This window comes from Scyliorhinus torazame, chromosome 6 (genome assembly GCF_047496885.1).
Source record: "Scyliorhinus torazame isolate Kashiwa2021f chromosome 6, sScyTor2.1, whole genome shotgun sequence".
NCBI classification, from domain to species: Eukaryota; Metazoa; Chordata; class Chondrichthyes; order Carcharhiniformes; family Scyliorhinidae; genus Scyliorhinus; species Scyliorhinus torazame.
In genome coordinates, this window is record NC_092712.1 from 308,065,204 (window position 1) to 308,090,998 (window position 25,795).

The 25,795-nt window shown below is 52.6% G+C and overlaps 1 long non-coding RNA gene across 1 annotated transcript in view; it reads left to right on the plus strand.

Moving 5' to 3' along the window:
* The window catches only part of LOC140425575 (uncharacterized), a 4,881-nt gene extending 2,398 nt beyond the window's left edge, over positions 1-2,483 (plus strand). Inside the window, exon 2 of the long non-coding RNA XR_011947896.1 lies at positions 73-2,483. This is a non-coding gene — a long non-coding RNA (uncharacterized lncRNA). The remainder of the gene's footprint in view (positions 1-72) is intronic.
* Positions 2,484-25,795: the final 23,312 nt, after the last annotated feature.

The window sequence follows — 25,795 nt, forward strand, 5'->3', positions numbered from 1 at the left end:
CTACATCACTGTAAATTGAGCCCATCTCCACTACTGTAAAAGGTCGGATACTAACCTGCCTCCCTTCTCCAGTGCTATTTTACAGGTGTGGAGCATGATGGAGTGGCTACGCATCGTCTGTCTGATATTTGGCCTCACTTCGCTTGGCGTGTTATTGGCGATGGACATGGAAAAGGGGGAATATTATGTATCTGTGTAGCCCCAACCAATCTACAAGGATACATCACCTATGCACAGGTGATGTTCTTCACTGCCCCCATATACGAGGACATGGTATCGACTCATGGAAGGTCATCAAAGTTAAGGAGAATGCGGGAGTCATGAAGCAGCTGCACCGGTCCCGGCGATGGGAAGGGAACATTATATGGACATTGCCTTGTTTTTGGAATACATGTAAATTTGATTTTGGATGTGTTAAAAGTGGTACAATAAAGGTAACATCAGGCTGTCAGAAGAGTGTAGGAAGAGGCTATGAGAAAGAGAAAGGGACTAGAGAGAGGACGGGGCGTATGAGAAGGGAAGTACAGCTAGAACGTAGATTACCGGGAGATACACTTAAGTTAATTAAAGGCCAAACTGAGGAAAACCCGGGTAGTATGAATCTCTTCTACCAGATTTACCACCGTCTGTATGGCCAGGGACGGGTTGTCTGCTACCCAAACCCCGCAGCGGTGTCTCGGTTATTTTCTGTTTCACCGCTTTGGGGCACTCCCCAAACGGTGGTTCATTGTCAGCGTTCCGAGCCACTGCCCGAGCACGTCACTCTTCCTTACGATCCGGATTCAGCACCACCGGCTATTTGCCTTCCCCTCCCTCGGGATAATTCCCATTCACAGTATGATAGGCTGCGACGGTGGAGGGCGTACATACCTAGCCACTTCACTCCCAATAGGGATTCCCGGTCGTACGAGAATTGCTTCAGCAGTGAAGGATACGGCTGTTTGCTGGTAGAGGTGGACACAAATATAACATGTCTGTTTCCCACCTGTACGGACAGGAGGTGCCATATCACCCAGGCGTCTGGCAAATGCGTTTGTTATAGCACCCACTTGCGTTCCATTGAACGCTGGCCTCCAGCTCCTTTGTGGCTGGGCGAATGTCTCTCATATCACTGTCGGGAATAGGCTTTCCGCATTGCTGGGCGGCCCGAATGGGCATTTCAAAATTGGATAAACTGGGCTACTGGGAGGTCCTTACGCAACCGATATACTGATTGTGATGCTAGTCTCCACACGGACCAAGATACTACTTTTTATTTAATGGTACGGCGACCAACGTTTTGTCACCCCCATTTCCCCGCCGAATTGCTGTAGGGACTCTAGTCCCTACCACAGTCCCCTGCCCTTCGGCGTGGAACCTGCATAATCAGTTAGCACGCCGGGCAGTCTCTGCTGAATTTTGCGAGAACTGGAAAAAACCTCAGGTTCTTGCACCCAACCGGGGCCACTCAGCCGGGTGGGGCATTCTGAGCGTATTGACACTGGGAGGTGTGGGGGGTTCCTTGGCTGTTAGTGATCGGAATTATTTTATTTGCGGCCTTACCATCTTGGGAAATGAAACCTTGGGAGCCCTCGGGGCAATAACTAAGGAGTTGTCTCAGCTACGGTTGTTTGCAATGCAGAACCGGTATGCTCTTGACTATCTTCTGGCCGTGAGGGTGGGGTATGCGCCATAGTACAGGGCAAGTGTATTATGGGTGTTCAAGACTTGACCGCTAACATCACTAAATTTATGGATCGCATACGGGATCACTTGGACGGGATGCAGGATCCTGGCTCTTGGGGTAACTGGGGATTTGGGGGATGGAAGGACTGGTTGATAAATATGGCCATGTATCTAGTGGTAGCTATCGGCTGCATCTTTGTGGGCCTGGCCATCCTTAAATGTGTGATGGGTAGAATGCGGGGTGCACTGGATCAGATCACCGCCCCAATCACCGAGAAAAAGATTTTAACTGTTAAAATCCATGAGGGTGAAGCAGATGAAGGGGGGCTAAGACAGGAATTGGAAATGCAGCGACAAATCTTTTTAGATGAGGAACCGTAGCTATAGATTGGATAGTTCGGTTATCATGGAATGATAAAAGGAGGGAATGACGAATGTGATATAAAATAGTTACTTTAGAGATACTAGTTAATGTAATGTAGAAATAAGCCACTTTGATTCTTTTAGTTAGGGACAAAGGAATTTGGGACCGCATGGAAAAAGCAGGAAGAGGTGTGTCTATGAGAGTGAGACTGCATTGATAAGGGCCAGAGAAAGGGATTGGAAGTGAGCCAATCAGAATGGATTAAACAGGTCAGGAGGGACCTAGGCTGACCTATGTCCGTCGAGTATGTGAAACTTGATACCATTTGAACTGATTTTGCAGAGATTCCTTTGTCTGTTAGTTCAGTCGTTTTCTGGAGTGTAAGAGGCAGGACGTCCTGTTACATTTCTGTAAGATGATAAAGCTTGCAAGCTAAATAAATAACTTCTGTTTACGTGCGAATCCGTCTCAACTTTTATTGAGGCCAGACTGACAGAGAAAGAAAATAGGAGATCAACAACAAGAGGTGGAATTCTCCCATTTTGAGACTGAGAGCGGCAGTGGGCGGTCCAGTAGCTTCTTTCCTGCTGGCCAGAATAGTGGGATCTTGTGCGTGATTCCGAGCTTGGAACCTCATTCACTATGCACAGGCGAGTTCCCCTCCGAATTTGCTGGTGAGCCAGCAGCTGATTCATCCGCCCGCCCTCAGCTGATGGGCTCAAAGGCCCCGGCGCCATATTTAAACACCACAGGCGAAATTCTCCGTTATCGGCGGAAAGTCCGCCGATCGGCGCAAAAAACGGCGCAAATCCGACTTGCGTCACGTCGGAAAAATGGGTCGATAGTCTCCGGCCCGAAATGGGCTAGCAGCGACGTAACGGGATCCGCGCTTGCGCAGTGGTTCACGCCGTGCAGCGTCATACTCGCCGCACAGCGTGACGGCTCATAAGGCCGCGCTGCTCCCCCCCACCCGACCGGAACACCCGACCGCAACACCCGACTGGATGGCTGGCCGTCGCTCAGCCCCGAGGTTCGAGTCACGCGATGTGGAGGCGCGCCTGGACGCGGTGGAGCAGAGGAGGGACGCCCTGTATCCCGGGCACGGCCGCAGAGTTGCCCCACGCCACAGCCGGCGTCTGTGGAGGGAAATGGCAGAGGCCGTCACCCGCTGCGGCCCTGACACCACGGACAGGCACCCAGTGCCACAAGAAGGTGAACGACCTCGTCAGAGCAGGCAGGGTGAGCCTCCCCCATTTCCCCCCCTCCCCATATACCCCCCTCCCCCATATCCCCCCTCCCCCATATCCCCACTCCCCCATATCCCCCCCTCCCCCATATCCCCCCTTCCCCATATTCCCCCCTCCCCCATATTCCCCCCCTCCCCATATCCCCCCCCTCCCCCATATCCCCCCCCTCCCCATATCCCCCCTTCCCCCATATCCCCCCTCCCCATATCCCCATATCCCCCTCCCCATATCCCCCCTCCCCCATATCCCCCATATCCCCCCTCCCCCATATCCTCCCTCCCCCATATCCCCCCTCCCCCATACCCCCCCTCCCCATATCCCCCTCCCCCATATTCCCCCCTCCCCCATATCCCCCCTCCCCCATATCCCCCCTCCCCCATATCCCCCATATCCCCCCTCCCCCATATCCCCCCTCTCCCATATCCCCCCTCCCCCATATCCCCCTCCCCCATATCCACCCCTCCCCATATCCCCCCTCCCCCATATCCCCCCCTCCCCCATATCCCCCCTCCCCCATATCCCCCCCTCCCCCATATCCCCCCTCCCCATATCCCCCCTCCCCATATCCCCCCCTCCCCCATATCCCCCTCCCCCATATCCCCCCTCCCCCATATCCCCCATATCCCCAAGTGAATCCAGCCCTAACCTTAACCTCTGCAATGCACGCGCAACCGATCGCGTGCATTCATATACCTGCCTGACACTGTTGCCTTTTACCCCTGCCCCCCCCCCCCCCACAGGAGAAGCGTGCACACAACAATAGGGAGCATGTGAGGACTGGAGGAGGGCCCGCTGATGAGAGGCCACTGACCGTACACGAGGAAAGGGCCCTGGAACTGGCTGGCGGACCTGAGGACCGGGAGGTTGCTGATGCAGAGGTCGGGGGCGTACTAGCGAGTGAGCCACCGACAGCCCGTCCCCATATCCCCCCTCCCCTATATCCCCCTCCCCCGTATCACCTGATCACTGCCTGAAGTCTAACCATGCATGCTTCATTGTGTATCGCAGGACCAAACGTCCAGGCACCCATCCCCGCAGATGCAGACCGCCCGCAGGATGCCCCTCGGAGACCACGGGAGACGGAGAGACCCGGACCCTCCAGCATGCGACGCCCGCAGGATGCCCCTCGGAGACCACAGAAGACGGAGAGACCCGCACCCTCCAGCATGCGACGCCCGCAGGATGCCCCTCGGAGACCATGGGAGACGGAGAGACCCGGACCCTCCAGCATGCGACACCCGCAGGATGCCCCTCGGAGACCACGGGAGACGGAGAGACCCGGACCCTCCAGCATGCGACGCCCGCAGGATGACCCTCGCACACCACGGGAGACGGAGAGACCTGGAGCAACAGGGAGACGACACCCCCGTCACGTGCGGGAGCGACCACCCAGCGACGAGGGGGGCAGGCACAGGCCCCCGTCACATCCGAGCCAGGACACCACTACCCAGGACACCACTACCCAGGACGCCACTACCCAGGACACCCCTACCCGGGACAGCACTACCCAGGACACCCCTACCCGGGACAGCACTACCCAGGAAGACGAAATACCGGACAGTGACTCAGAGTGGATGGGTGGAGACGAACCCCCACCCCAAAGTGCCATGGACTCAGAGTGGGACGAAGAGCACGACACAACGCCACTGCTGTCACCAACACCCTCCACCATCGCAGAAACACTCACCACGGTTGGGCACTTTAGTGATGAGGCGTCTGGTACACTCACTGGTGCGCACAACACAGCCGTCCCGGTACAGCAGGTGGAGGTAGGAGCAGCAGAGGGACCGGGCGGTCGGAGGGCAGCCCAGCCCAAGCGAACATCTGCCGCCCAGATGGATCCCGGGTTCCTGCAGTTACCACACCCACACATAGATCCGATGCAACAACCGACCCGGAGACGAGCGAAGAGGGTGACGGGCGGCTTGCGGCGGCTGCGGTCGCAGGTGGAGGAGTCCACCCGCGTCCAGGAGCTAGGAGTGGTGCCGGTCATGCATGCCACCCAGGCTGACATCGCACGGGTGGCGTCCGCGGTGGAGGCAATGGGTGCGACGGTGTCAGACATGGGGAACGGTTTGCGAGGCCTGGGGCCTTCCGTGCAGGCGGCGTCTGTGGCCCAGGAAATGGCTGCCCTCTCACAGGAGGCCATGAGCCAGTGCCAGCGCCAGATAGCAGAGGCGCTCAACGCCATAGCCCAGTCTCTGCAGGCCATGGCCCAGTCTCAGCAGGCCATGGCCCAGTCTCTGCAGGCCATCGCTGAGGGCATCGGCGCCAGTGGCCATGTGCGAGCCGGCGTCGCACTGTCACAGACAGGGTTTGCCAACCCCCTGGGCTCCATGGCTGCAAACCTGCAGACCCCTGTCGATACCAGCACGGGCCTCCAGGACTGGCAGCGCCAGATGTCGGGGGGGCGCCGGATGGCCAGTCCGTTCGCATCCCCCACCCATGTAGAGGCCTGGGGGCCATCGGGCACCCCGAGGGAGGAGGAGGTGGTGTGGTCCGTCCCGGCTCCCTCTGTAGGGGAGGTCCCGGTACACCTCGGACTCCTCCCCTTCCGTCCCAGGTGCATCGGGTGGGCAACGGGCAGGACAGGCTGGCAGCTCGCCATCCCAGTCGCCCGGGCCGCAGCCTGGCCCATCTAGGCGAGGACGCCCCAGGAAACGGCCGCCAAAGGGATCCAGTGTCAGAGGGCAGGAATCACAGGAGTCCACCTCCAGTTCTGCTGTACCGTCTGGGGAACCACGTAGACGTAGTCAAAGGGCCCGTAAGGCCAAACAATTAGACACTGAGTAAGTTGGCACGGGTGCAGGGCACAGATGAGTTTTAGGGGCTAGGGCACGTGCATGAACTCCTTTGGTTATTAAAGTCAATGTTACACCTACCGAAACTGCCTTTCTGCTCTGTCCAAAGTGTGCGGGGGTGTCATGTACGTTGAGCGCAAGTGTGTGTGTGAGGGGTGGTCTTACCTCAGCCCCAGGTGAGTCTGCCCCCTTCCCCCTGGGCCGCCATCAACATCCCCCGGGCAGAGGACGGGACCGTGCGCTGCAGTGTCACAGCCGCATGCAGGGATGGTCCGGGTGGATGGTGGTACTGTGGCCATGGGTCAGACATAGTCCAACGATGTAGAGCCAGGAGCTCATCGCAGGGCGGGTTGTCATCATCCTCCATGGCCTGCGATAGACACGCGTCCAGCCGCAACTGTGTGAGCCCGGCCCGTTGTGCCGCAGGTGGTTCGGCAATGGGGGCGGGGGGGGGGGTGTGCATGCGGGTGGGGTGGGTGGGGTTGGGGAGGGGGGTGAGGGTGCTGGGTGGGTGGATGGGTGGGGGGTGTGGGTGGTCGGCTGTTGCCATGGTGTGCGGTCTGTGGCCATACTACCCGATTCCCACGCCCATCTAGTCAGTGAAGCGGGCGTCTATCAGTCTGTCCCGTGCCCGCTGGGCCAGCCGGTAACGGCGGACAGCCACCCGCCTGTGTCTACCCCGTCTGCCCTGACCATTGCCCCCATCCCCCTCATCTGGGGAGGACTGGGCCTCTTCCTGCTGCTCCTCCACTCCGCCCTCCTCTGCCTGCGGCACATCGCCCCTCTGCTGGGCTATGTTGTGCAGGACGCAGCACACCACAATGATGCGGCCGACCCGATCTGACCGATACTGGAGGGCGCCCCCAGAGAGGTCCAGGCACCTGAAACGCATCTTCAGCACACCAAAGCACCTCTCGATCACTCCCCTTGTCGCTACATGGGCATCATTGTAGCGGTTCTCCGCCTCATTGCGTGGCCTCCGTATAGGCGTCATCAGCCACGATCGCAATGGGTAGTCCCTGTCGCCCAGCAACCAGCCCGTCAGCCGGGGATGGCGTCCCTCGTACATGCCGCGGATGGATGACCGCGACAACACGAATGAGCCGTGTACACTGCCTGGGTGACGGGCGCAGACGTGCAGGATCATCATGCGGTGGTCGCAGACCACCTGTACGTTCATCGAATAGGTCCCCTTCCTATTAGTGAACACGGCCCTGTTATCTGCAGGTGGCCGCACGGCGACGTGCATCCCATCGATCGCGCCCTGGACCATGGGGAACCCGGCAACGGCAGAGAAGCCCACGGCCCGGGCATCTTGGCTGGCCCGGTCCACGGGGAAGCGGATGTAGCGGTGCGCCATGGCATAAAGGGCATCTGTGACTGCCCGGATGCACCGGTGCACCGATGTCTGCGATATGCCGGACAGGTCCCCACTCGGTGCCTGGAATAACCCCGTTGCATAAAAGTTCAGGGCCACCGTAACCTTGACGGACACGGGGAGAGGGTGTCCCCCGCCAGTGCCACGCGGTGACAGGTGTGCCAGCAGGTGGCCGATGTGTGCCACGGTTTCCCGGCTCATCCGGAGTCTCCTCCTGCATTCCCGGTCCGTGAGGTCCTGGTATGACTGGCGGGGCCGGTACACACGGGGCGCCCTCGGGTGCCTCCGTTGCCGTCGGGCCGCGACGTCCTCCTCCCCCTCCTCGTCCTGTCGGTCAGGTGTCCCTCCAGCCTGGGCGGCTGCCGCCTGCCCCTCTGCGGCAGCCTGCGCCGCCTCTCTGGCACGCTCCTCCTCCTCCTCCTCCTCATGCTCATGCAGGGCAACATAGACATGAGCGGCTGCCACCACGGCGGCCAACATCGCTGGATGATCTGAAAACATGACGGCCTGGTGGGGGGGAGGGGAACGACATCATTGCCCATATCCCCTCCTCCCCCCAGCCAGGTGGCATGGACCGCATGGGTCCAACTGTTGGAGGCTGGCACCTGGCCAGGTGGACCAACTCACTTGCCCTCCCATCCCCCTCCTCGGCATGGACCCCCCCCCCCCAACCTCCACCCCAGCTCGGACCCCACCCCCCAACCTCCACCCCAGTGCGGAACCCCCCCCAACCCCCAACCTCCACCCCGGCACAGCACGGGCCCCCCCCAACCTCCACCCCAGCACAGACCCCCCCCCCAACCTCCACCCCGGCACGGACCCCCCCCCCCAACCTCCACCCCAGCACGGACCCCCCCCCTCAACCCCCAACCTCCACCCCGGCACGGCACGGACCCCCCCAACCTCCACCCCAGCACGGACCCCCCCCAACCTCCACCCCAGCACGGACCCCCCCCCAACCTCCACCCCGGCACGGCACGGACCCCCCCCAACCTCCACCCCGGCACGGCACGGACCCCCCCCCAACCTCCACCCCAGCACGGACCCCCCCCAACCTCCACCCCGGCACGGCACGGACCCCCCCCAACCTCCACCCCAGCACGGACCCCCCCCCCAACCTCCACCCCAGCACGGACCCCCCCCCCCAACCCCCAACCTCCACCCCGGCACGGACCCCCCCCCCCCCCCCCAACCTCCACCCCGGCACGGACCCCCTCCCGGCACTCCCCCGGAGCCCAGCCTACTCTAACCACCCCCCCCCCCCCCGCCGCACACACACACACACACAACCCGAGACACACCTCTCCTCACGCAATCAGACTGCGGCAACGCCACTGCCTGCCCAGAGCCAACCCCCCCAGGCCGTCACTCACCTCCACGCTGGTCGGCGTGACCCTGGAGCACCGGGTCACGCCGATGAAAAGGAGGTTTGATTCACGTCGACATGAACGGTCATCACGTCGACGGGACTTCGGCCCATCCGGAAGGGAGAATATCGGCAGGCCGAAAATCGGCTGCCTTGCGCAGACCCGTGACATTCTCCGCGGCAGCGGCGCCATTAACGCCCCGCCGACTTTTCTCCCTTCGGAGACTTCGGCAACCGGCGGGGGGCAGGATTCACGGCGGCCAACGGCCATTCTCCGACCCGCTGGGGGGTCGGAGAATGACGCCCCACACTCGTATCACGCTCCCGAGCCCACTTGTCTTCACCAGGCCGAGCAGGATGTCAGCGACCCGGAGGGAAAAGGCTAGCAGCCTCCGGAAGATGTCTGTTCCTCGATACAACACCCCCCCCCCCCCCTCCCTGAGCCCATCACCTGATAAATTCTCCGCGCCTTCTCGCTACCAAACCCGCCAGGGGCAGGATGGGGGAATTCTGTCCAAGGATTAGAATTTGAACATCTAAATGCTGGTGGATTGCGAGGCAATGTAGATCAGCCAGCACATTGGTAAATGCCACTTGATCACTATTCGGAAATGGCAAGTTCTCAAAGGGTGGAAAGTGGGCGGCTGCCTAGAGATACTAGGAACAGCACAGAGCATGGTGTTTCCATGGTAACTCCCACAAGGTTGGCGTCGCTGATTTGTCAAAGAGCTGACCACAGACATCTTGAAAGCTTCCATTCACCTTGTCCCATCAACATAACTAAGGTTTGTCTCGACTGCAGATTCAGTACAAAGGCTGTTGAAACCAGTTGTGAGGGTCTAAGTGCAGGTTCCCTTGAGGTGGCCACAGTTTCCAAAGCAGAGCGCTAATGCCACACGGGAGGCACCACATGGACGAGGAGCTGGTTCCTCAGTATCCTGACAGACTTTATACCGCTCGTGTGAATCAAACAGTTTCCTTCTCATTGATGGGCCCCTGCTGCCTACAACGTTCTTCTCCTCAACAGAACTGGGAGAGGGCTTTATCCTCCAGTGGACTGTCTCACCCTCATCTGTTGCACACTGCCATTCTTTGGTGCTAGCCACTGTGATTGCCCAGCACACATTTTGGTAGCCATGAGGAACAAACCACCCCATGCACATTTTCAGGGCTGCTTGCCGGTCGCTGCGTATCCTATTTATCTCCGAACAACGCAGAATTGACTCTAGTTCTAAATCCAAACAGTTTATTTACAGAACTTCAAAACAGCTCAGAACATACAGGCGTTTCATCACACACATGTGGAATTTGCTCAGAGCCCAGATCCTTTCCGGAACATCCTGAGTGTGGCGTCAGTTCTTACCTTAAGCCTACAGGCTTAAGCAAACAAGCAGCCTACAAGGGTCAGTTACCAGAGTAGCATAATCAAGCATAGTTGGAACAAACCATTGAACATTGCGCTGCTACCCACCTCTTTTGCCATCTTGCACACAAGCCTGAATTCAGAACAGAAGCCAGCTATATTTATTAAGATTGGAGGGACCCTGGAAATGCTGGGTAAAACACACTGCATGCCTTCTAGGCAGAGGAAACACAGACCTTTGGAAGTCTGCTCATGATTCTTTTAGCTTCCATTCGCACTTCCCTCGTATGACAGTTAAGAATGATGATACCCAAAGACGTTCTTTCGAACCAGCATTTCAGAAAATTCTCTCCTTGCAGTTTTGTGGATGCTATGACCTTGGACAACTGCTCTTTGATACTTGGTGTGGGGCTCATTCCTTCTAAAGTACATTTGTGTGATACCCTGTCAGCATGGACAGGCTTCTTTGTGCTTTTTCATTCCCCCCTCTTAACCTGGGGGCTACTTTATATTACCACTCGTTGTACTTTTTGCATGTACTCCTATAAATTCAGGAAATATGGGTTCCACATACTATTGATCCTACTTCTTATAAACAGCCATATAGTTTGACCGCCCGGTACCTCAAACTGGTTAATATACAAAAGAGCTACAATATAAGAGCTAATATTTCATCACAACACACCTTTGCGTTGCAGGGTTAATTGCCCCTTCCTTCGAATCACTACAGATAAACCATTGATCTATTCTGTCATCTAGCCCTTGCCAGTTTTATCTGAATTTTACCCAGGTAGCTACAGTACTGCACAGAGGAACGTTATGATTTATTGAGGTCAGGATATTGCTGGGCAGTGTTGTTTTCACACACAGAAATGCAGTTGCGCAGGACTCACTGAGAATGTGGATTGCCTCTGGAGCTGTAAGGCTGTGGCAAGCACTTGTAATGCCTTTGAACGGAGCTTTTATTAAACATAAAGCATGCTAATGAACACCTTCAGCAGACTTGTTTCACATTCTGATGCATGAGCGGAAATCCTGCCCAGTCGGATGTCTGTCTAATATAATTAGGTGTCAAAGGGAAACCGCATGAAGCCCAAATTTAAAGGGACTGAAGGAAAATATTTTTAATTATTTTGAGATCTTTCATCTATCTCTTTTCCATCATAATTGTGTTGTTGCATGTTTTCTGAATCAGATGGTGATCAATGTGATCTGTGACAAACAGCAGAAAGATCATTACCGGTCTCACAGTGAAGATTTGGTATATTTTAAACAGACGCTGTGTTGCTTATGTTTTTAGAATAAAGGCTGCAGCCTCAGGAATTTTGATCAGAAAGAAGGGTGTGGGAAATGCATGATTTTTGAGGGGGAAATAGAAATGTTAGTGTATTGGATAGTTACTCAGGCATCCACTCCACCACATTTCCTGCCCCAATTTGTCACCAGCAAGCAGCGTGACTGCCTAATCTTCAACATAGTTATGCAAATAAAGTGCCTCAGGTTGAATATCACCCACCATAAAACCCATTACTTGGGCCCTCAACTCCACTCATACACCCAAGCTTTAAATGGGGCATCTCTGCTGACTTTGATAAAGACACAAGTGTTTTTTTTCACAGGGAACTGCAAGGATAAAGCTCGCCAAACACTTTTGTCTGTAACTTGTATTCCCCTTGGAAATATATCACCTGCACCACACCAATATGGGCTATGACCATCGCCAACAAGACAGATTCTAACTATTTACGTTTGACACCCAAAGCCATTACAGTAATTGGTGTCCCCACTCTCAACATCTTGGGATTATCATTGACCAAAAACTGAACTGGACCAGCCATATCAATGATGTGGCTACCAGAGCAGCTCAGACGCTAGGAATCCTGCAGGGAGTAATTCCTTTCCTGACTCCCCAAAGTCTGACCATTCTCTACAAGGCACAAGCCAGGAGAGTGATGGAATATTCTCCACTTGCCTGGAGACCACACTCCAGAAGCTCAACAGCATCCAAGACAAAGCAGTCCGCTTGATTGGTAGCTCATCCACCAATGTAAACATTCACACCCCCCGTCACCATGTACACCATGCACTGTAGTAACACACCGAGGCTCCTTTTACAGCACATGCCAAACCACAACCTCCACCATCCAGAAGGATAAGGGTATCAAATGCATAGGAACATCACCACCTGCAATATCACCTCTCTCAAAGCCACACACCACCCAGACTTGTAACCATATCACTGTTCCTTCGCAGTCGCTGGGTCAACATCCTGGAATTCCTCCCTGTGGTGGCTGGAGACAGACACTGCAGGCTTCCAGTAGCTAACAAGGGGTTTATTAATGAAAGACAAATTCAGATAGGTAACAGGCACAGAACTCAATATAACAGGTCTAGGCACTTTGGCCACAGGGTCCACACTGCCCCAGGGTCCTGTCCCTACGACCCCGCGCAAACTCCATATTGGCCGGGGTTCGTGCGCTCCCATGCGATTGGTCCTGAGCCAGTCATGTGGCCCCACAAGCCCACCCCCTTAAAGGCGCTGCGCTGCCACACTCCCTAACAGCACTGTGGTTGTACCTACACCACACGGAGTACAGCGGTTCAAGAAGGCAGCTCACCATTACATTCTCAGGGGCAATTAGGGATGGGCAATAAGTGCTGGCCCAGCCAGCAACACCCACATCTCGTGAAATCATTCGGTAAATATTCAAAATATTTCAGTGTTGCACTTTCAAAGCTTCAAGCTGCACGACACAACATTCTGGAAGAGCTAGAGCTTTAGTAAGGAGATTTGGGGGCAGGTGCTCACATATTTCATAATGGGATCTGGACTGGGTTGTTTACACTCTACATGTTGGAGTTAGAGGAAGAAAGTGATGAGGAATATGCTGTGGGAACCAGTAGACTAAGGCAGCGCTGTGGATTGGCCAAACCCTAACACATATATCCTACCATAAGAGCTAGCCTTCACCAAAATCATTTTTCAGTTATATCTTTTGGAGGCTTCATTTCATCCCTGAGCCTCCTGGAGGATTAAGGCTCCATCCTCCAGAAACAATTTGAGTACCACATCAAGAAGAAGCACGGAGCTCACCATAGAGAAGATCGATTTTGCTGGCTTCCGTTTTCATTTCTGCCGGCTCACTCCAGGAAATTTCTGTCAGGGACATGGCCTTGCACCAGATTGCTGCTGTCGGCAGCTGCCAGGGCACCTTAATTATCTCCTGATATTGGAGCCAAGACGACAATTGTACGGGTGAGCAATGTTTACAGAAATGTAGGTTTTGTCACAGTTGTTGAGGCCAACCATTGCACATGTCAGGTGCTTAATGACCCCGGTGCCAACCCTCACTTTTCATCACGTGTTAGAACATAGAACATAGAACAGTACAGCACAGTACAGGCCCTTCGGCCCACAATGTTGTGCCGACCATTTCTCCTAATCTAAGATCAACCTAACCTACACCCCTTCAATTTACTGCTGTCCATGTGCCTGTCCAAGAGTCGCTTAAATGTCCCTAATGACTCTGAATCCACCACCTCTGCTGGCAGTGCATTCCACACACCCACCACTCTCTGTGTAAAGAACCTACCTCTGACATCTCCCCTAAAACTTCCTCCAATCATCTTAAAATTAAGTCCCCATGTGACAGCCATTTCTGCCCTGGGGAAAAGCCTCTGACTATCCCCTCTATCCTTGCCTCTCATCACCTGTACACCTCTATCAAGGCACCTCTCTTCCTTCTTCGCTCCAGTGAGAAAAGCCTTAGCTCCCTCAATGTTTCTTCTTAAGACATGCTCTCCAGCCCAGGCAGCATCCTGGTAAATCTCCTCTGCACCCTCTCCAAAGCATCCACATCCTTCCCATAATGAGGTGACCAGAACTGGACACAATGGGCGGGATTCACCCATCCCGTGGCAGAGTGTCCACGCTGTCGTAAACGGCGTCGCGTTATGGTGTGAACAGGCCGCTGCCAGGGGTAATCCTGGCCCCTACAGGGGGCCAGCACAGCGCTGGAGCGATTCACGCCGCTCCAGCTGCTGATCCCGGCACGAACTAGGCGCCGTGGGATCCGCGCATGCGCAGTTGTGCCGGCGCCAACAGGCATATGCGCAGTGGCACCAACGTGCGCATGCGCGGTGGCCTCCTTCAATGCGCCTGGCCCGACGCAACATGGCGCAGGAGTAAAGATGCCGGCGCGTAGGAACAGAGGCCGGGGGATAGAGAGGCCAGCCCGCCGATCGGTGGGACCCGCGTCGGAGGCACCCGCGGGGCCGGAGCCCCTCTCCTCCCCCACAGGCCACCACCCGACCCTTGCACGCAGAGTTCCCGCCGACTGCGAGCAGGTGTGGACGGCGCCAGCGGGACTCAGCGTTTTAATTGTGGAAGCTTGGCCCATTCCGGGCCGAGAATCGGCGTGCCGGCCGCATAGAGCGGCCCGCGACCAGCGCAGTGCCAAACACGCAGGCGCCAATGGCGCCGATTCTCGCTCTGTGGAGACTCACGTGCCGCCGTCGGGGTGGCGTGGCCTGGTCGCGGGGATTCTCCGGCCCGGCCCGGGGCTGAGAGAATCCCGCCCAATATTCCAAGTGTGGTCTAACTAGGGTTTTATAAAGCTGCAGCAAACCTCGCGGCTCTTGAACTCAATCTCCCTGCTAATGAAAGCCAACACACTATACGTCTTCTTATCAACCCTATCAACCTGGGTGGCAACTTTGAGGGATCTATGTACGTGGACCCCAAGATCCCTCTGTTCCTCCACACTTCCAAGAATCCTGCCTTTAACCCTGTATTCAGCATTCAAATTCGACGTTCCAAAATGAATAACCTCACATTTATCTAGGTTGAACTCCATCTGCCACTTCTCAGCCCAGGTCTGCATCCTGTCAATGTCCCGTTGTAACCTGCAACAGCCCTCAACACTATCTACTACTCCCCCAACCTTCGTATCATCGGCAAACTTACTAACCCACCCTTCCACTTCCTCATCTAAGTAATTTATAAAAACCCACAAAGAGCAGAGGTCCCAGAACAAATCCCTGCGGGACACCACTGGTCACCGACCTCCAGGCGGAATATTTTCCATCCACTACCACTCGCTGTCTTCTTTCGGCCAGCCAATTCTGTATCCAGACAGCCAGATTTCCCTGTATCCCATGCCCCCTGAGTTTCTGAATGAGCCTACCATGGGGAACCTTATCAAATGCCTTAGTGAAATCCATATACACCACATCCACTGCCTGACCTTCATCAATGTGTCTCGTCACATCCTCAAAGAATTCAATGAGGCTTGTGAGGCATGACCTGCCCCTCACAAAGCCATGCTGCCTATCTTTAATCAAACTATGTTTTTCTAAATAATCATAAATCCTATTTCTCAGAATCTTTTCCAGTATTTTGTTGGAGATTTAATTCCTTGAATGTCCAAAAGTTGTGTTACCAGGGTCGCACTTCCTTTCTGTTATTGGAAACTTTGCAGGGAGCTTCCCTGGCTTTTTTATTCTGAGGTAATCTAATATTTTCCGTCTCTCTTTCTGGGTAAAGGAATGGGACCTTGATGATTACATTTGTGAGAATGGTTACCCAGCACTGCCCGAACTGACAACCGCACTGAAGAAGCAGGGGACCATGACAATAAATCTCAGAGCTGAAGTTGACCTAGAGAGAGCTGCTGGCATGTTGAAGGGCGGTCCAAGTATCTTGCGAGGTCAGAATGCTCTTTGCCATCTGCTTCTAGCGCAGTGTTCTCAAGAGTCATGGCCTGCTGTGTGCACTGCAATACCTTTCTGTAAATAGACATGCCCAGGGAGGAAGGAGAGGCTGAGGAAAAATGAACACTGGGGTCGACATACAGCAGGAACAAGAAATGCAGCAGCATCGCAGCAGCAGGTCGAGAGGCATGAAACCAACATAGTTTTGTGTTATCCATCAAATATTTATTTTTGGCATCCACTGTCAGCCCCTGTACGAACACTGATGAATATGACAGTGTTGGAATGCACCTCTCATTATCACCATCACCACCTCCGTGTTGTATCACACAAATGAAATTCTAATTGTTATAATGGCTCCTTCACGGCTGGCATCGCTAATTCCTGGGATGGACCCACAGGAGGTTTCCTCTCAGTGTCTTGCTCGTCAGTGCCTCGCGTCTGCAAACGTGACCCCATTCGTGAGGCCATCTGAGGCTCACAGGGTTTTTCTGTGCTGTTGCCATGAGGGTGAACTGGGGGTGGAACGCAGCCTCCTGTAACCAGACTGGAAGCAGGACAATTTCTCTCTGAAGGTGGCACGAAGGTTGTAATGGGCCTCAGCCACCTCTTCAGTCTTGTGGCACTCATCCGCTTGCCTGATGGAACATGTGACCTCCTTGCATGCAGAAGGCTCCTTGAGTATCCACCTCTTCATCCCCCCCCCCCGGCCTGCGTTCATTGGCCTCATTTTCCAGAGCCGGGGGCTGGGGATTCCTGGGCCTCCACTCAGGAGCAGCAGAAGACGCCTGCGGGACCGCACCCTGAGACTCACTCAGTGACAAATCCTTGAGTAAACGACCTGTTTCACTTTGATTGTGACTTTCTGAGCAACTGAGTCCCAGTCAGGGGAGGGGCGAGCAGATGAACGACAGAGTGGGGCGATTTATTGGGTTTCCACTGTTGAGGGTTAAGGCAGCTGTAAATTCATACTTTTTTGCAGAGTTGTTTCTCCTGAGATTTCTTTTGAAGTCTTAAGGTTAGCACGGGGCAGCACAGTGGTTGGCACTGCCGTCTCACAGTGCAAAAGACCTGAGTTCAATTCCGACCTCGGGTGACTGTGCGGCGTCTGCACGTTCTTCCCGTGTCTGCGTGGGTTTCCTCCGGGTGCTCCGGTTTCCTCCCACAGTCCAACGATGTGTAGGTTAGGTGGATTGGCCATGCTAAATTGCCCCTTAGTGTCCAAAGGTTAGGCGGGGTTACATGGTTAGGGCGGGGGATTGGGCCTAGACAGGGTGCTCTTTTGGAATGGTCAGTGCAGACCCGATGGGCAGAATGGCCTCCTTCTTCACTGTAGGGATTCTATGAATTGCATTCCTGGCATCACTCATTTTCCTGGGTTCCACATGTTGATAGCACAATACATAATATACATGGGGTCATTTCCACTGCAACACATTGTGGGAGGAAACCGGAGCACCCGGTTTCCGGGTTTCACTCTGAGCAAGAGCTCTGCTCAGAGTGGATCTACTGCAGTTCCAACCTCTTGCCTGGAAGAAAACGTCACAATCTTTAAATAATACTTGGATGAACACTTGAAATGTCTTAACATTCAAGGCTATGGGCCAAGTGCTGGAAAGTGGGATTAGTGTTGATTAAAGTCAGTTTTTTTGTCGGTGCAGGCTTGATGGACTGTCGGGCTCTTCTGTACTGCATGATTCTATGATTCATCAACCTCCAATTTCAGAGATCGTTTGGCACCCAGGATCCTCAAAGTTTCTCCCTGTCGTGGTATTAGGACATAATGTCCACTGGCCCCCTGTCTGTAACCCTGAATTTACTGGCATTGTGACCAAAGGTCTCCTGGGCGGCGAGAGTACAGGATCAGTATTGTGTTAGCTCCTCATGTCCTTCTTTTACTAATGTGCACTTTTTCAACTCTTGAAATGTAAGAATGGAAAATACACGAGAACATTCAAATAATAGAAGTTGAAAGAAAAGTTGGAGGGATGAAGGTAATTCAGTTTAGCCCAATTGCTCATGACATTCAGGGTACATTTGCCTTTGTGATTCCTCAACAATGATTGACGTGGAGGCTACAGAAAGAAAAACTTACATTTATATGGGCTGCACGGTGGTTAGCACAGTGGTTAGCACTGTTGCTTCACAGCGCCAGGGTCCCAGGTTTGATTCCCGGATTGGGTCTCTGTCTGAGCAGAGTCTGCACATTCTCCCTGTGTCTGCGTGGGTTTACTCCGGGTGCTCCGGTTTCCTCCCACAAGTCCCGAAAGACGTGCCTGTTAGGAGAATTGGACATTCTGAATTCTCCCTCTGTGTACCCGAACAGGTGCCGGAGTGTGGCGACTAGGAGCTTTTCACAGGTAACCTCATTGTTGAAGATTTTTATTATTATTATTTTAAGACACCCCTATGTCCCAAAGAACTTCGCAGCCAATAAATTATTTTAAAACATGACAACCAATTTGTACACAGCAAGCTCCCACAAACGGCAATCTGATAATGACCAGATTGACTATTCTTCACAATGACGCCATAGAATCTTTTATATTTACTCAAGAATGTAGCCTTAAGCTAACATCCCATCTGAAAGTGCAGCCCCCTTTCAATACCGCACTGCAGTGTCAGCCTAGCTTTTTGTGCTCTACCCCAGCAACCACCTTGGTTGCCCTTGCCAGGTCATTGAACTTCTTTCTGCACTGCACAGATGTCGTGGAGGTCACTGGGGTTCTACTAACTATCTACTGTCATTTCTTTCAGGTTGCTCTTGCTGCAAGGTTTAGACTTTTCTACTCGAACATTAACCTATCCCTAACTTATTTAACAGATGTTGCAAATTAGCCGTTCCTCTTTTCTATCCCATATCTGTTATAATGGTCAGGCCAGGAATGTGCCCTTGAAGCAGATCACTGAGAAGAATTCATTGCTTTCCATCCCTCCGACTGGATGCTCTTCTCGGTTAGACACAAACTAAAACACATCAGATGCCAAGCGCAGAAAAGTTGTAAATCATTCCTGGGAATGTCTCAGGTTTGCATTTGACCTCAAGTGTAGAGAGTGCGATAATTGTTGTTTCATCAGTATTTAACTGAAGGTCAGATAAAATCATTGGCTTTTGATACATATACTCCGTAGCTCCCATAATATTCACAAATTAGGACGCTTTGAATACCAATTGTGCATCAGCTCGGTTCAGGTTTTGCGAATGCTCAGGAAAAGAGTCACGCTGTTCCCCCCCCCCCCCCCCCCCCCCCCCGAGCAGAATAATTTTTCGAGGGTAAGGACCATCCGTTAAGGAAACAATCTGCTGATAAATCGCTCACACTTCAGGCTCTGTCCAATTCCTGATCTCACATTTCCCATGCAGCCTTAGGACACTTGCAGAATTAATTGTGTCAATTCCTGGTTGTGGCCTCCTCTCTTGCTCAGAATGCAAAATGTAAAGCTGCCGAAACAGTAATTGTACTGAATTCAATGAAGAGTACAAAGAGAGGGAATGCCGGTGATTGTAACCCTGCCCCTACAAATGGGAGCATTCGCCAGGCCAATTATCCACCACGGAGCCATTAGCTGCTGAGCCTCGATTTATAGCAGCATCAACGAGCTGACACAAAGGACACCCATCCAAAGCCAGCGAGGTCCTTTTCAAACATAGGCTGGTCTGGATGATCCTTATCCTCGAAAAATTATTCTGCTCTGGGTGAACACTTTTCCTGAGCATTCGCAAAACCTGACAGAGCTGATGCACAATCGGTTTTCAAAGCGTCCTAATTTGTGAATCTTATGGGAGCTACGGAGTATATGCATCATATCATGGCAATGGGATCCAAGTGCAATTTGTACCAGGGGGCAGCTTGAGCAGGAAATTGTCATGATATTCAGGTAAACATCATAGTACAAACATACATACATACTGATGGACAGATCAACGGACCAATCAACACACACACAACACCACAGCCAATCACAGGCAAGAGCATACACAGTACAAAACAGGGAACACGACACTTCCTGGGCATTCCAGCAGGAGACAGCTCAGGGCACAGAGCTTACAGCAAGCCACTCAGCCATCCACCATGTGCTGAGTGCCACTGCAAGATAGAATTAGGAATAGGTCCACAGATTCTAGGGTTGTGATCGAACCTCAGTAACCAGTTTACCACTGTAAATAAATGTTAGTAATAAAACTGAGTTGTACCATTCGCAACCGTGTTGGTTCGTCTGTGTAGCAGAGCACCCAACACATCAGAAATGACAGGGAGTTTCTCACCAGGCCAACCCAGAATCCATTGTATTTCATTTCCTTGCAGGGTCAGAATGAGCAGGAGCACCCCCACCCTTATCGCAATCTCTTCTCTTCTCCTGCCCATCATGGGCTTCCTTATCTGTTGGGTGGTCGCGGGCATTTGTGCTACTTCCCCAACCGGACTGGGAGCTAAATTACTGACACCAAAACCAAACGGCTGTAAATTGGCCGGCCCCTCAGCTATAGTTGGGGCCGAGCTCTCAGGGAAGCTGCAATGTAGGAGGGACCACATTCTGTTAGGTTATTGATGGAGCAGGATGATTAGGTTTGAGGAAAATAATCTCTGTATAACATTTTCAATCTGGGTACTGTCCATTTATTGTACTTAATCATAATCTTAAAAAGATATATCGAGACGGGAGTCCCTGGTGACCCTCTATCCCTGGTTCTTACTGGATTTGTAACAATGACCATTCTGCTTTGAAAAATGTTGCCCGATAGTAAATGCATCAATCTACCTTGCTGGATCTTACTAGTGCCTCTGATGTGTACTGTGTCCTCTAAATCTGTCCAGTAGAGGACAGAAAGATTCACTTTTCTGACATCTTTTGGAAAAATTGAACACTGCCGCACTGCAAAGTGGTCTCGTGACAAAAACCATCTATTGCTGAGAACCCATTAACAATCCTCCGGTCTCCGTGTATTTATTCGCTGCTATGGTGAATTGATTAATTGGGAAACACATTAATAGTAGACTTGCCACCTCTGGTTGAATGTATTCCTGCAGCTTTTACCGTTACATCAGCTCCTGATCAGTGGCTGAGTGAGTTGAATTCTTTATGGACAGGGTTTTCCAGTGCTTCCTCACCCTCCCCCCACCCCCCACCCTCCTCACACCCCTCCCCCCCATCCTCACCTCACCCCCTCCTCCTCACCCCCCTCCTCACCCCGCCTTCTCACCCCCCCTCCTCACCCCCCCTCCTCACCCCCCTCCTCACATCCCCCCTCCTCACACCGCCCCTCAACCCCCCTCCTCACCCCCCTCCTCACCCCCCTCCTCACACCCACCCTTCCTCACCCCCCTCCTCACCCCCCTTCTCACCCCCCTCCTCACCCCCTCCTCATCCCCTTCCTCACCCCCCTCCTCACCCCCCCCTCCTCACCTCCCCTCCTCACCCCCCCTCCTCACCCCCCTCCTCACCCCCCCTCCTCACACCCACCCTTCCTCACCCCCCTTCTCACCCACCCTTCTCACCCATCCTCCTCACCCCCCCTCCTCACCCCCCCTCCTCACCCCCCTCCTCAACCCCCCTCCTCACCCCCACCCTTCCTCACCCCCATCCTCACACCCCCTCCTCATCCCCCTCCTCACTCCCCCCTCCTCACCCCCCCTCCTCACCCCTCACCCCTCCCCTCCTCCTCACCCCTCCCCCTCCTCACACCCCCCTCATCCCCCTCCTCATCCCCCTCCTCACCCCCCCTCCTCACCCCCCCTCCTCACCCCTCACCCATCCCCCTCCTCCTCACCCCACCCCCTCCTCACCCCCCTCCTCACCCCCCTCCTCACCCCCCACCCCTCCTCACCCCCCCCCCCACCCCATGGCCTGTTTTCCGGCGATGGAGACAGCTCGCCAATGAGTGTTGGTGCGATCTTCCGGTTCTGCCGATGTCTACAGCATTTTGCGTCATTGTGGAACCTACCATGGTGGTGGTGGGGTGGGGGGGAGGGATCACCAACAGCAGGACCGTAAGACCCTGCCAGCAAGAACACCTGGAAAATCCTACCCTATGGGTTTTATAGTTCTGAGTTTTCAAGGGCAGGATTTTCTGGCCATTCCCACCGGTGGGATATTCCGGTGCTGCCGACGGCAACCCCCTGCCGCATGTTATGTGACGATGGCGGGTGCAAACAACAGGAAACACCACTGACAGCAACGGGAATGGGAGATCCCACTGCCAATGGTGGGCCGGCGCCACACAACACCTGGTCCGGGGGGGGGGGGGGGGGGTGTAAAATCCCACCCCCCCCTCCCATTCCAGGATTCCAGGCCTTGAGCACAACAATCAGAGTTGACACTCCACTGAGGGAGCGCTGCACTGTCAGAGGTGCCGTCTTTCTGGTGAAACCAGGGGTTCTCTTCTTACGGGGGTGGATGTGAAAGATCCCATGGCATTATTTCAAAGAAGACCAGAGGAGATTCCCTCATAGTGTCCTGGCCAACATTTGTTCCTCAATCCACGGATACAAAAACGGACTATCTGATCATTATCACATTCCATGTGTTGGAACATGCAGTGGGCAAATTGACTGCCACATTACCCTCATTGAAACAGTGAAAACACTTCATTGACTGTAAAACACTTTGAGACAACCAGTAGTCATGGAGATGGCCATATAAATGTTGGTCTTTCTTTTCTCCTAGCCCCAACTGCCCCACCACAGGCTCCCACCATTGGTCACCAGACACGTACATCCTCACGGAGTCCCACCTTCTGATGGTCAATACCCTTCATTTCCCAATTGTGCGATTCTTGGTTGCCGGTTGAACGGTCTTCTATTTAATGACTTGTGACAAAGAGAAGTGTTCAAAGAAAAGGAAAAAGCAAAAGAAAGAAAGAAAAGAAGTGTGCAAAGAAAAAGAAAGGAAAAAAAGACAAAGAAAAAACAAAGTAAAAGAAAAAAACAGAAAAAGAAAGAAAAAAAAGAAAGGAAACACTGGCCAGGATTTCCCACTCCCATTCGCATCGGGCCCATTTGGCAGCGAGGATGGAGGAGGCCTGAATCTTCTGGTCCTGCCTAGCACAGGAATTATCAGGGAGTGGGGCGGTAATTATGACAGGGAAGCCAAAGGCCTGTTGATCTTGAGCAGCAGGTTCCGGGATGGGACGGGACGGAATGGGGAGGTGTTTACCTGTATCCAATCAGCTCAAAGTGAAGAGGCTTCTGCAGTGAATAGGCCTTTGCCAGAACCATCTTCCCAGTTTGAAGAGAAAATCATAGGATTATGGACATTGTGCGCCAGTGGGATCGATCTTTGTTTTTACATGTAAGTGGGGCAATATTTGATCATCTAGTTTGTCATCACCAACCTGTTGCTGTAGTTTCTAACTTTGGCTCAGACCTCAGGGGTCCTGCCAAAACCAGGAATGGGGAGTGTGGGGATAGTACTTTATGCCAGTTTTAGGTCCTACCCAATTTTCTGTGGGGTGGAGGGAAAGTGGAGGCAATTTTGCTGCCACACTGCACTTCCTTCTGAAGTCAGTAAGGATTTCCTTAAATATTTAATGGGAGTGTGGGAGAATTAAAACATCATTCCACTTTCCAGCCTGTGAGCATGCTGCTTGTGGAGTTCCCAGCATTCTAGTGACTCAGGAGGACCTACAGCTGCTAGGACCTTCCACTAACTTACAGATTTTGAGCTGGTGTTTCCAGCCTTTTGGAGGTCTTTGTTAGGAAAATAAAGGTAGTTTTAAGGGATTTATTTAAATATTAGAAATAAGGTATAGTTTTAAGTGGGTTTAGTGTAACGTTTCTGCACCTGGAAGGGTAAAACCTGGAAGGGGCAGCACGGTAGCATTGTGGATAGCACAATTGCTTCACAGCTCCAGGGTCCCAGGTTCGATTCCGACTTGGGTCACTGTCTGTGCGGAGTCTGCACGTCCTCCCTGTGTCTGCGTGGGTTTCTTCCGGGTGCTCCGGTTTCCTCCCACAGTCCAAAGATGTGCAGGTTAGGTGAATTGGCCAATGATAAATTGCCCTTAATGTCCAAAATTTACCTTGGTGTTGGGTGGAGGTGTTGAGTTTGGGTATGGTGCTCTTTCCAGGAGCCGGTGCAGACTCAAAGGGCCGAATGGCCTCCTTCTGCACTGTAAATTCAATGATAATCTATGATTAATCTAGGACAAAGGTTCGGCACAACATCGTGGGCCGAAGGGCCTGTTCTGTGCTGTATGTTCTATGTTCTATGTTCTATGGTTAGAGTCATGCTGGACAAAGGTGTTTGTATGTGTGTGGGTTGGCTTCAATTCCAACTGTGATTCTATTGTGCTTAGAGAGAGTTATGGCCTGAAGAATAAATAAAAGGCATAATCCTGTGGGTGTTGCTTAGCAACTGGAGGTCCTTTTTAAGGGGTAGAACAGTTTTTACCAAGGCGGCACGGTAGTGCAGTGGTTAGCACTGTTGAATACGGCCCTGGGTCACTGTCCGTGTGAAATTTGCATATTCTCCCTGTATCTGCATGGATTTCATCCCCACAACCCAAAAGATGTGTAGGTTAGGTGGATTGTCCACACTAAATTGCCCCTTAATTGTAAAAAAAAAATTGGGTGCTCTAAATTTAAAAAAAAAGAAAAGTTTTTACATTTTAGCTAGATATATTGCAGTTGGTGATAGGACAACGATGAGTGAACCATTCTCATCTCTGCTGGGAGAAGCTGGACAGGACAAGGGAGTTGCAATGACACAGGTTTCCTATGTCCAGATAACTAGGAAATTGGGACAGAAAAAATATCTTAAGATGATTGAAGTTAAGAGAACAGAGACCAAGGTATTGTTCAGAAGAATTCAACGAAGAGTGAACAAAGTGCTCTGATTTAAAGAGACAATTGCAGTAACCAAATTTAAAGTGGAACAGCAGACTTCAGAAGTAAACTAAACGTATGATACCATTTTAGTCGGGTCAGGGAATCAAGAGTTAAAGCAATTGTGATCAGTTTGTAAAGCAGTCAAGACAAAGAAATCCTAAAGAGGTGGGTGTAAAACCTGGACTGGGCTCGCAGTCAAAAGTAGAGTGGAAGTTTTGTTTAAATGTGTCCTTTGGAAGACCTGGACTGGATTTGCATGCAAACTGCGAAGTGAAAGCATTATTGTGATGGAAGATTTTAAAGCGTGTTTTTGAGAGTGGAGTTTAGAAACTCTCATGTGACAATCATCTGGGGGGAATCTGAGGAAAAACCCCCAAACATTAACTTGTGTATTTGACCACTGTCACCTTGTGTGCTTGAAAGGGATTTTGTGTGAATGAGACTATTGTAGCTTAAGCTGTATTTTATACTCGGTGTCAATCTTGGAATCTGTGTATATTTGTTAAGCTCAGAGGGGAGTAGGGGAGTTTTATATCTTAATCCAATTTTTTAATGTTTATTAAATGTTCTTTTTCTTGTTAGTAAAACAAATTAATGGCCCTGTGACTACGTTCCTCCACATTTTATAAAAAAACATAAAAGTTGAGCTGGTGTTCTGTTTTGGGAACTTCTCATCCAGTTGTACCAACAACTGGGATCGTAACACTTTCTTGTAATTTTTTTCAGTTTGTACTTCTGCTGAACTTAGCTCTTTATGAGCCATGGTGCTAGTTGCTAAGGATTTCTTTCAATCCTTGCTTCCCTGAAAGTTTATCTGAGGAACAGGAAGAGGTATCAGGAGATACCAGTCAAGAGGTGCAGCCTTAGACTAAAGGACCAATGCCCTTGAGGGAAAGAAATCTGCCATCCTTACTTGGCCTGGCCTACATGTGACTCCAGATGTGGGCGTCGCTGGCTGGGCCAGCATTTGTTGCCCACACCTTGAACTGAGTGACTTGCTAGCCCAGTTAAATAGCGACCACGTTGCTGCGGACCTGCAGTCACTGTGGACAATGCCAGCCCGCCCCTCAG